Below are 13,042 nucleotides of genomic sequence, written 5' to 3'. Positions count from 1 at the left end.
CTGTAATGTACCTTTGCATTTTTCTCCCAAACGAAAGACACTAGAATGAAAATTGTAAAGCCTCCTGTTAGTGCTTCATCTACACGTTATAGCCCTGAATTTTCCAATGCCTATCTCTTTGCAAAAGAGAGATATCGGCAAGGAAAAACTGTATTGTACCTTTGCATTTTTCTCCCAAACGAAAGACACTAGAATGAAAATTTTAAAGCCTCCTGTTAGTGCTTCATCTACACGTTATAGCCCTGAATTTTCCAATGCCTAGCTCTTTGCAAAAGAGAGATATTGGCAAGGAAAAGCTGTATTGTACCTTTGCATTTTTCTCCCAAACGAAGGACACTAGATTGAAAATTTTAAAGCCTCCTATTAGTGCTTCATCTACACGTTATAGCCCTGAATTTTCCAATGCCTATCTCTTTGCAAAAGAGAGATATCGGCAAGGAAAAGCTGCATTGTACTTTTGCATTTTTCTCCCAAACGAAAGACACTAGAATGAAAATTTTAAAGCCTCCTGTTAGTGCTTCATCTACACGTTATAGCCCTGAATTTTCCAATGCCTATCTCTGTGCAAAAGAGAGATATCGGCAAGGAAATGCTGTATTGTACCTTTGCATTTTTCTCCCAAACGAAAGACACTAGAATGAAAATTTTAAAGCCTCCTGTTAGTGCTTCATCTACACGTTATAGCCCTGCATTTTCCAATGCCTATCTCTTTGCAAAAGAGAGATATCGGCAAGGAAATGCTGCATTGTACCTTTGCATTTTTCTCCCAAACGAAAGACACTAGAATGAAAATTGTAAAGCCTCCTGTTAGTGCTTCATCTACACGTTATAGCCCTGCATTTTCCAATGCCTAGCTCTTTGCAAAAGAGAGATATTGGCAAGGAAAAGCTGTATTGTACCTTTGCATTTTTCTCCCAAACGAAGGACACTAGATTGAAAATTTTAAAGCCTCCTATTAGTGCTTCATCTACACGTTATAGCCCTGAATTTTCCAATGCCTATCTCTTTGCAAAAGAGAGATATCGGCAAGGAAAAGCTGCATTGTACTTTTGCATTTTTCTCCCAAACGAAAGACACTAGAATGAAAATTTTAAAGCCTCCTTTTAGTGCTTCATCTACACGTAATAGTCCTGAATTTTCCAATGCCTATCTCTTTGCAAAAGAGAGATATCGGCAAGGAAATGCTGTATTGTACCTTTGCATTTTTCTCCCAAACGAAAGACACTAGAATGAAAATTTTAAAGCCTCCTATTAGTGCTTCATCTACACGTTATAGCCCTGCATTTTCCAATGCCTATCTCTTTGCAAAAGAGAGATATCGGCAAGGAAAAGCTGTATTGTACCTTTGCATTTTTCTCCCAAACGAAAGACACTAGAATGAAAATTGTAAAGCCTCCTGTTAGTGCTTCATCTACACGTTATAGCCCTGAATTTTCCAATGCCTATCTCTTTGCAAAAGAGAGATATCGGCAAGGAAAAACTGTATTGTACCTTTGCATTTTTCTCCCAAACGAAAGACACTAGAATGAAAATTGTAAAGCCTCCTGTTAGTGCTTCATCTACACGTTATAGCCCTGCATTTTCCAATGCCTAGCTCTTTGCAAAAGAGAGATATTGGCAAGGAAAAGCTGTATTGTACCTTTGCATTTTTCTCCCAAACGAAGGACACTAGATTGAAAATTTTAAAGCCTCCTATTAGTGCTTCATCTACACGTTATAGCCCTGAATTTTCCAATGCCTATCTCTTTGCAAAAGAGAGATATCGGCAAGGAAAAGCTGCATTGTACTTTTGCATTTTTCTCCCAAACGAAAGACACTAGAATGAAAATTTTAAAGCCTCCTTTTAGTGCTTCATCTACACGTTATAGCCCTGCATTTTCCAATGCCTATCTCTTTGCAAAAGAGAGATATCGGCAAGGAAAAGCTGTATTGTACCTTTGCATTTTTCTCCCAAACGAAAGACACTAGAATGAAAATTGTAAAGCCTCCTGTTAGTGCTTCATCTACACGTTATAGCCCTGAATTTTCCAATGCCTATCTCTTTGCAAAAGAGAGATATCGGCAAGGAAAAACTGTATTGTACCTTTGCATTTTTCTCCCAAACGAAAGACACTAGAATGAAAATTTTAAAGCCTCCTGTTAGTGCTTCATCTACACGTTATAGCCCTGAATTTTCCAATGCCTAGCTCTTTGCAAAAGAGAGATATCGGCAAGGAAAAGCTGCATTGTACTTTTGCATTTTTCTCCCAAACGAAAGACACTAGAATGAAAATTTTAAAGCCTCCTTTTAGTGCTTCATCTACACGTAATAGTCCTGAATTTTCCAATGCCTATCTCTTTGCAAAAGAGAGATATCGGCAAGGAAATGCTGTATTGTACCTTTGCATTTTTCTCCCAAACGAAAGACACTAGAATGAAAATTTTAAAGCCTCCTGTTAGTGCTTCATCTACACGTTATAGCCCTGCATTTTCCAATGCCTATCTCTTTGCAAAAGAGAGATATCGGCAAGGAAAAGCTGTATTGTACCTTTGCATTTTTCTCCCAAACGAAAGACACTAGAATGAAAATTGTAAAGCCTCCTGTTAGTGCTTCATCTACACGTTATAGCCCTGAATTTTCCAATGCCTATCTCTTTGCAAAAGAGAGATATCGGCAAGGAAAAACTGTATTGTACCTTTGCATTTTTCTCCCAAACGAAAGACACTAGAATGAAAATTGTAAAGCCTCCTGTTAGTGCTTCATCTACACGTTATAGCCCTGCATTTTCCAATGCCTAGCTCTTTGCAAAAGAGAGATATTGGCAAGGAAAAGCTGTATTGTACCTTTGCATTTTTCTCCCAAACGAAGGACACTAGATTGAAAATTTTAAAGCCTCCTATTAGTGCTTCATCTACACGTTATAGCCCTGCATTTTCCAATGCCTATCTCTTTGCAAAAGAGAGATATCGGCAAGGAAAAGCTGCAATGTACTTTTGCATTTTTCTCCCAAACGAAAGACACTAGAATGAAAATTTTAAAGCCTCCTTTTAGTGCTTCATCTACACGTAATAGTCCTGAATTTTCCAATGCCTATCTCTTTGCAAAAGAGAGATATCGTCAAGGAAATGCTGTATTGTACCTTTGCATTTTTCTCCCAAACGAAAGACACTAGAATGAAAATTTTAAAGCCTCCTGTTAGTGCTTCATCTACACGTTATAGCCCTGCATTTTCCAATGCCTATCTCTTTGCAAAAGAGAGATATCGGCAAGGAAAAGCTGTATTGTACCTTTGCATTTTTCTCCCAAACGAAAGACACTAGAATGAAAATTGTAAAGCCTCCTGTTAGTGCTTCATCTACACGTTATAGCCCTGAATTTTCCAATGCCTATCTCTTTGCAAAAGAGAGATATCGGCAAGGAAAAATTGTATTGTACCTTTGCATTTTTCTCCCAAACGAAAGACACTAGAATGAAAATTTTAAAGCCTCCTGTTAGTGCTTCATCTACACGTTATTGCCCTGAATTTTCCAATGCCTAGCTCTTTGCAAAAGAGAGATATCGGCAAGGAAAAGCTGTATTGTACCTTTGCATTTTTCTCCCAAACGAAGGACACTAGATTGAAAATTTTAAAGCCTCCTATTAGTGCTTCATCTACACGTTATAGCCCTGAATTTTCCAATGCCTATCTCTTTGCAAAAGAGAGATATCGGCAAGGAAAAGCTGTATTGTACCTTTGCATTTTTCTCCCAAACGAAGGACACTAGAATGAAAATTTTAAAGCCTCCTGTTAGTGCTTCATCTACACGTTATAGCCCTGAATTTTCCAATGCCTATCTCTTTGCAAAAGAGAGATATCGGCAAGGAAAAGCTGTATTGTACCTTTGCATTTTTCTCCCAAACGAAAGACACTAGAATGAAAATTTTAAAGCCTCCTGTTAGTGCTTCATCTACACGTTATAGCCCTGCATTTTCCAATGCCTATCTCTTTGCAAAAGAGAGATATCGGCAAGGAAAAGCTGCATTGTACCTTTGCATTTTTCTCCCAAACGAAAGACACTAGAATGAAAATTGTAAAGCCTCCTGTTAGTGCTTCATCTACACGTTATAGCCCTGAATTTTCCAATGCCTATCTCTTTGCAAAAGAGAGATATCGGCAAGGAAAAGCTGCATTGTACTTTTGCATTTTTCTCCCAAACGAAAGACACTAGAATGAAAATTTTAAAGCCTCCTGTTAGTGCTTCATCTACACGTTATAGCCCTGCATTTTCAAATGCCTATCTCTTTGCAAAAGAGAGATATCGGCAAGGAAAAGCTGTATTGTACCTTTGCATTTTTCTCCCAAACGAAAGACACTAGAATGAAAATTGTAAAGCCTCCTGTTAGTGCTTCATCTACACGTTATAGCCCTGAATTTTCCAATGCCTATCTCTTTGCAAAAGAGAGATATCGGCAAGGAAAAACTGTATTGTACCTTTGCATTTTTCTCCCAAACGAAAGACACTAGAATGAAAATTTTAAAGCCTCCTGTTAGTGCTTCATCTACACGTAATAGTCCTGAATTTTCCAATGCCTATCTCTTTGCAAAAGAGAGATATCGGCAAGGAAATGCTGTATTGTACCTTTGCATTTTTCTCCCAAACGAAAGACACTAGAATGAAAATTTTAAAGCCTCCTGTTAGTGCTTCATCTACACGTTATAGCCCTGCATTTTTCAATGCCTATCTCTTTGCAAAAGAGAGATATCGGCAAGGAAAAGCTGTATTGTACCTTTGCATTTTTCTCCCAAACGAAAGACACTAGAATGAAAATTGTAAAGCCTCCTGTTAGTGCTTCATCTACACGTTATAGCCCTGAATTTTCCAATGCCTATCTCTTTGCAAAAGAGAGATATCGGCAAGGAAAAACTGTATTGTACCTTTGCATTTTTCTCCCAAACGAAAGACACTAGAATGAAAATTTTAAAGCCTCCTGTTAGTGCTTCATCTACACGTTATAGCCCTGAATTTTCCAATGCCTATCTCTTTGCAAAAGAGAGATATCGGCAAGGAAAAGCTGTATTGTACCTTTGCATTTTTCTCCCAAACGAAAGACACTAGAATGAAAATTTTAAAGCCTCCTGTTAGTGCTTCATCTACACGTTATAGCCCTGCATTTTCCAATGCCTATCTCTTTGCAAAAGAGAGATATCGGCAAGGAAAAGCTGCATTGTACCTTTGCATTTTTCTCCCAAACGAAAGACACTAGAATGAAAATTGTAAAGCCTCCTGTTAGTGCTTCATCTACACGTTATAGCCCTGAATTTTCCAATGCCTATCTCTTTGCAAAAGAGAGATATCGGCAAGGAAAAGCTGCATTGTACTTTTGCATTTTTCTCCCAAACGAAAGACACTAGAATGAAAATTTTAAAGCCTCCTTTTAGTGCTTCATCTACACGTAATAGTCCTGAATTTTCCAATGCCTATCTCTTTGCAAAAGAGAGATATCGGCAAGGAAATGCTGTATTGTACCTTTGCATTTTTCTCCCAAACGAAAGACACTAGAATGAAAATTTTAAAGCCTCCTGTTAGTGCTTCATCTACACGTTATAGCCCTGCATTTTCCAATGCCTATCTCTTTGCAAAAGAGAGATATCGGCAAGGAAAAGCTGCATTGTACCTTTGCATTTTTCTCCCAAACGAAAGACACTAGAATGAAAATTGTAAAGCCTCCTGTTAGTGCTTCATCTACACGTTATAGCCCTGAATTTTCCAATGCCTATCTCTTTGCAAAAGAGAGATATCGGCAAGGAAAAGCTGCATTGTACTTTTGCATTTTTCTCCCAAACGAAAGACACTAGAATGAAAATTTTAAAGCCTCCTGTTAGTGCTTCATCTACACGTTATAGCCCTGAATTTTCCAATGCCTATCTCTTTGCAAAAGAGAGATATCGGCAAGGAAAAGCTGTATTGTACCTTTGCATTTTTCTCCCAAACGAAAGACACTAGAATGAAAATTTTAAAGCCTCCTGTTAGTGCTTCATCTACACGTTATAGCCCTGCATTTTCCAATGCCTATCTCTTTGCAAAAGAGAGATATCGGCAAGGAAAAGCTGCATTGTACCTTTGCATTTTTCTCCCAAACGAAGGACACTAGATTGAAAATTTTAAAGCCTCCTATTAGTGCTTCATCTACACGTTATAGCCCTGCATTTTCCAATGCCTATCTCTTTGCAAAAGAGAGATATCGGCAAGGAAAAGCTGCAATGTACTTTTGCATTTTTCTCCCAAACGAAAGACACTAGAATGAAAATTTTAAAGCCTCCTTTTAGTGCTTCATCTACACGTAATAGTCCTGAATTTTCCAATGCCTATCTCTTTGCAAAAGAGAGATATCGTCAAGGAAATGCTGTATTGTACCTTTGCATTTTTCTCCCAAACGAAAGACACTAGAATGAAAATTTTAAAGCCTCCTGTTAGTGCTTCATCTACACGTTATAGCCCTGCATTTTCCAATGCCTATCTCTTTGCAAAAGAGAGATATCGGCAAGGAAAAGCTGTATTGTACCTTTGCATTTTTCTCCCAAACGAAAGACACTAGAATGAAAATTGTAAAGCCTCCTGTTAGTGCTTCATCTACACGTTATAGCCCTGAATTTTCCAATGCCTATCTCTTTGCAAAAGAGAGATATCGGCAAGGAAAAATTGTATTGTACCTTTGCATTTTTCTCCCAAACGAAAGACACTAGAATGAAAATTTTAAAGCCTCCTGTTAGTGCTTCATCTACACGTTATTGCCCTGAATTTTCCAATGCCTAGCTCTTTGCAAAAGAGAGATATCGGCAAGGAAAAGCTGTATTGTACCTTTGCATTTTTCTCCCAAACGAAGGACACTAGATTGAAAATTTTAAAGCCTCCTATTAGTGCTTCATCTACACGTTATAGCCCTGAATTTTCCAATGCCTATCTCTTTGCAAAAGAGAGATATCGGCAAGGAAAAGCTGTATTGTACCTTTGCATTTTTCTCCCAAACGAAGGACACTAGAATGAAAATTTTAAAGCCTCCTGTTAGTGCTTCATCTACACGTTATAGCCCTGAATTTTCCAATGCCTATCTCTTTGCAAAAGAGAGATATCGGCAAGGAAAAGCTGTATTGTACCTTTGCATTTTTCTCCCAAACGAAAGACACTAGAATGAAAATTTTAAAGCCTCCTATTAGTGCTTCATCTACACGTTATAGCCCTGAATTTTCCAATGCCTATCTCTTTGCAAAAGAGAGATATCGGCAAGGAAAAGCTGTATTGTACCTTTGCATTTTTCTCCCAAACGAAGGACACTAGAATGAAAATTTTAAAGCCTCCTGTTAGTGCTTCATCTACACGTTATAGCCCTGAATTTTCCAATGCCTATCTCTTTGCAAAAGAGAGATATCGGCAAGGAAAAGCTGTATTGTACCTTTGCATTTTTCTCCCAAACGAAGGACACTAGATTGAAAATTTTAAAGCCTCCTATTAGTGCTTCATCTACACGTTATAGCCCTGAATTTTCCAATGCCTATCTCTTTGCAAAAGAGAGATATCGGCAAGGAAAAGCTGTATTGTACCTTTGCATTTTTCTCCCAAACGAAGGACACTAGAATGAAAATTTTAAAGCCTCCTGTTAGTGCTTCATCTACACGTTATAGCCCTGAATTTTCCAATGCCTATCTCTTTGCAAAAGAGAGATATCGGCAAGGAAAAGCTGTATTTTACCTTTGCATTTTTCTCCCAAACGAAAGACACTAGAATGAAAATTTTAAAGCCTCCTATTAGTGCTTCATCTACACGTTATAGCCCTGAATTTTCCAATGCCTATCTCTTTGCAAAAGAGAGATATCGGCAAGGAAAAGCTGTATTGTACCTTTGCATTTTTCTCCCAAACGAAGGACACTAGAATGAAAATTTTAAAGCCTCCTGTTAGTGCTTCATCTACACGTTATAGCCCTGAATTTTCCAATGCCTATCTCTTTGCAAAAGAGAGATATCGGCAAGGAAAAGCTGTATTGTACCTTTGCATTTTTCTCCCAAACGAAAGACACTAGAATGAAAATTTTAAAGCCTCCTGTTAGTGCTTCATCTACACGTTATAGCCCTGCATTTTCCAATGCCTATCTCTTTGCAAAAGAGAGATATCGGCAAGGAAAAGCTGCATTGTACCTTTGCATTTTTCTCCCAAACGAAAGACACTAGAATGAAAATTGTAAAGCCTCCTGTTAGTGCTTCATCTACACGTTATTGCCCTGAATTTTCCAATGCCTAGCTCTTTGCAAAAGAGAGATATCGGCAAGGAAAAGCTGTATTGTACCTTTGCATTTTTCTCCCAAACGAAGGACACTAGATTGAAAATTTTAAAGCCTCCTATTAGTGCTTCATCTACACGTTATAGCCCTGAATTTTCCAATGCCTATCTCTTTGCAAAAGAGAGATATCGGCAAGGAAAAGCTGTATTGTACCTTTGCATTTTTCTCCCAAACGAAGGACACTAGAATGAAAATTTTAAAGCCTCCTGTTAGTGCTTCATCTACACGTTATAGCCCTGAATTTTCCAATGCCTATCTCTTTGCAAAAGAGAGATATCGGCAAGGAAAAGCTGTATTGTACCTTTGCATTTTTCTCCCAAACGAAAGACACTAGAATGAAAATTTTAAAGCCTCCTATTAGTGCTTCATCTACACGTTATAGCCCTGAATTTTCCAATGCCTATCTCTTTGCAAAAGAGAGATATCGGCAAGGAAAAGCTGTATTGTACCTTTGCATTTTTCTCCCAAACGAAGGACACTAGAATGAAAATTTTAAAGCCTCCTGTTAGTGCTTCATCTACACGTTATAGCCCTGAATTTTCCAATGCCTATCTCTTTGCAAAAGAGAGATATCGGCAAGGAAAAGCTGTATTGTACCTTTGCATTTTTCTCCCAAACGAAAGACACTAGAATGAAAATTTTAAAGCCTCCTATTAGTGCTTCATCTACACGTTATAGCCCTGAATTTTCCAATGCCTATCTCTTTGCAAAAGAGAGATATCGGCAAGGAAAAGCTGTATTGTACCTTTGCATTTTTCTCCCAAACGAAGGACACTAGAATGAAAATTTTAAAGCCTCCTGTTAGTGCTTCATCTACACGTTATAGCCCTGAATTTTCCAATGCCTATCTCTTTGCAAAAGAGAGATATCGGCAAGGAAAAGCTGTATTGTACCTTTGCATTTTTCTCCCAAACGAAAGACACTAGAATGAAAATTTTAAAGCCTCCTGTTAGTGCTTCATCTACACGTTATAGCCCTGCATTTTCCAATGCCTATCTCTTTGCAAAAGAGAGATATCGGCAAGGAAAAGCTGCATTGTACCTTTGCATTTTTCTCCCAAACGAAAGACACTAGAATGAAAATTGTAAAGCCTCCTGTTAGTGCTTCATCTACACGTTATAGCCCTGAATTTTCCAATGCCTATCTCTTTGCAAAAGAGAGATATCGGCAAGGAAAAGCTGCATTGTACTTTTGCATTTTTCTCCCAAACGAAAGACACTAGAATGAAAATTTTAAAGCCTCCTGTTAGTGCTTCATCTACACGTTATAGCCCTGCATTTTCAAATGCCTATCTCTTTGCAAAAGAGAGATATCGGCAAGGAAAAGCTGTATTGTACCTTTGCATTTTTCTCCCAAACGAAAGACACTAGAATGAAAATTGTAAAGCCTCCTGTTAGTGCTTCATCTACACGTTATAGCCCTGAATTTTCCAATGCCTATCTCTTTGCAAAAGAGAGATATCGGCAAGGAAAAGCTGCATTGTACTTTTGCATTTTTCTCCCAAACGAAAGACACTAGAATGAAAATTTTAAAGCCTCCTGTTAGTGCTTCATCTACACGTTATAGCCCTGCATTTTCAAATGCCTATCTCTTTGCAAAAGAGAGATATCGGCAAGGAAAAGCTGTATTGTACCTTTGCATTTTTCTCCCAAACGAAAGACACTAGAATGAAAATTGTAAAGCCTCCTGTTAGTGCTTCATCTACACGTTATAGCCCTGAATTTTCCAATGCCTATCTCTTTGCAAAAGAGAGATATCGGCAAGGAAAAACTGTATTGTACCTTTGCATTTTTCTCCCAAACGAAAGACACTAGAATGAAAATTTTAAAGCCTCCTGTTAGTGCTTCATCTACACGTAATAGTCCTGAATTTTCCAATGCCTATCTCTTTGCAAAAGAGAGATATCGGCAAGGAAATGCTGTATTGTACCTTTGCATTTTTCTCCCAAACGAAAGACACTAGAATGAAAATTTTAAAGCCTCCTGTTAGTGCTTCATCTACACGTTATAGCCCTGCATTTTTCAATGCCTATCTCTTTGCAAAAGAGAGATATCGGCAAGGAAAAGCTGTATTGTACCTTTGCATTTTTCTCCCAAACGAAAGACACTAGAATGAAAATTGTAAAGCCTCCTGTTAGTGCTTCATCTACACGTTATAGCCCTGAATTTTCCAATGCCTATCTCTTTGCAAAAGAGAGATATCGGCAAGGAAAAACTGTATTGTACCTTTGCATTTTTCTCCCAAACGAAAGACACTAGAATGAAAATTTTAAAGCCTCCTGTTAGTGCTTCATCTACACGTTATAGCCCTGAATTTTCCAATGCCTATCTCTTTGCAAAAGAGAGATATCGGCAAGGAAAAGCTGTATTGTACCTTTGCATTTTTCTCCCAAACGAAAGACACTAGAATGAAAATTTTAAAGCCTCCTGTTAGTGCTTCATCTACACGTTATAGCCCTGCATTTTCCAATGCCTATCTCTTTGCAAAAGAGAGATATCGGCAAGGAAAAGCTGCATTGTACCTTTGCATTTTTCTCCCAAACGAAAGACACTAGAATGAAAATTGTAAAGCCTCCTGTTAGTGCTTCATCTACACGTTATAGCCCTGAATTTTCCAATGCCTATCTCTTTGCAAAAGAGAGATATCGGCAAGGAAAAGCTGCATTGTACTTTTGCATTTTTCTCCCAAACGAAAGACACTAGAATGAAAATTTTAAAGCCTCCTTTTAGTGCTTCATCTACACGTAATAGTCCTGAATTTTCCAATGCCTATCTCTTTGCAAAAGAGAGATATCGGCAAGGAAATGCTGTATTGTACCTTTGCATTTTTCTCCCAAACGAAAGACACTAGAATGAAAATTGTAAAGCCTCCTGTTAGTGCTTCATCTACACGTTATAGCCCTGAATTTTCCAATGCCTATCTCTTTGCAAAAGAGAGATATCGGCAAGGAAAAGCTGCATTGTACTTTTGCATTTTTCTCCCAAACGAAAGACACTAGAATGAAAATTTTAAAGCCTCCTGTTAGTGCTTCATCTACACGTTATAGCCCTGCATTTTCAAATGCCTATCTCTTTGCAAAAGAGAGATATCGGCAAGGAAAAGCTGTATTGTACCTTTGCATTTTTCTCCCAAACGAAAGACACTAGAATGAAAATTGTAAAGCCTCCTGTTAGTGCTTCATCTACACGTTATAGCCCTGAATTTTCCAATGCCTATCTCTTTGCAAAAGAGAGATATCGGCAAGGAAAAGCTGCATTGTACTTTTGCATTTTTCTCCCAAACGAAAGACACTAGAATGAAAATTTTAAAGCCTCCTGTTAGTGCTTCATCTACACGTTATAGCCCTGCATTTTCAAATGCCTATCTCTTTGCAAAAGAGAGATATCGGCAAGGAAAAGCTGTATTGTACCTTTGCATTTTTCTCCCAAACGAAAGACACTAGAATGAAAATTGTAAAGCCTCCTGTTAGTGCTTCATCTACACGTTATAGCCCTGAATTTTCCAATGCCTATCTCTTTGCAAAAGAGAGATATCGGCAAGGAAAAACTGTATTGTACCTTTGCATTTTTCTCCCAAACGAAAGACACTAGAATGAAAATTTTAAAGCCTCCTGTTAGTGCTTCATCTACACGTAATAGTCCTGAATTTTCCAATGCCTATCTCTTTGCAAAAGAGAGATATCGGCAAGGAAATGCTGTATTGTACCTTTGCATTTTTCTCCCAAACGAAAGACACTAGAATGAAAATTTTAAAGCCTCCTGTTAGTGCTTCATCTACACGTTATAGCCCTGCATTTTTCAATGCCTATCTCTTTGCAAAAGAGAGATATCGGCAAGGAAAAGCTGTATTGTACCTTTGCATTTTTCTCCCAAACGAAAGACACTAGAATGAAAATTGTAAAGCCTCCTGTTAGTGCTTCATCTACACGTTATAGCCCTGAATTTTCCAATGCCTATCTCTTTGCAAAAGAGAGATATCGGCAAGGAAAAACTGTATTGTACCTTTGCATTTTTCTCCCAAACGAAAGACACTAGAATGAAAATTTTAAAGCCTCCTGTTAGTGCTTCATCTACACGTTATAGCCCTGAATTTTCCAATGCCTATCTCTTTGCAAAAGAGAGATATCGGCAAGGAAAAGCTGTATTGTACCTTTGCATTTTTCTCCCAAACGAAAGACACTAGAATGAAAATTTTAAAGCCTCCTGTTAGTGCTTCATCTACACGTTATAGCCCTGCATTTTCCAATGCCTATCTCTTTGCAAAAGAGAGATATCGGCAAGGAAAAGCTGCATTGTACCTTTGCATTTTTCTCCCAAACGAAAGACACTAGAATGAAAATTGTAAAGCCTCCTGTTAGTGCTTCATCTACACGTTATAGCCCTGAATTTTCCAATGCCTATCTCTTTGCAAAAGAGAGATATCGGCAAGGAAAAGCTGCATTGTACTTTTGCATTTTTCTCCCAAACGAAAGACACTAGAATGAAAATTTTAAAGCCTCCTTTTAGTGCTTCATCTACACGTAATAGTCCTGAATTTTCCAATGCCTATCTCTTTGCAAAAGAGAGATATCGGCAAGGAAATGCTGTATTGTACCTTTGCATTTTTCTCCCAAACGAAAGACACTAGAATGAAAATTTTAAAGCCTCCTGTTAGTGCTTCATCTACACGTTATAGCCCTGCATTTTCCAATGCCTATCTCTTTGCAAAAGAGAGATATCGGCAAGGAAAAGCTGCATTGTACCTTTGCA

This window comes from Pseudophryne corroboree, unplaced genomic scaffold (genome assembly GCF_028390025.1).
Source record: "Pseudophryne corroboree isolate aPseCor3 unplaced genomic scaffold, aPseCor3.hap2 scaffold_320, whole genome shotgun sequence".
Taxonomy (NCBI): Eukaryota; Metazoa; Chordata; class Amphibia; order Anura; family Myobatrachidae; genus Pseudophryne; species Pseudophryne corroboree.
Note: the sequence above shows the minus strand (reverse complement) of the source record.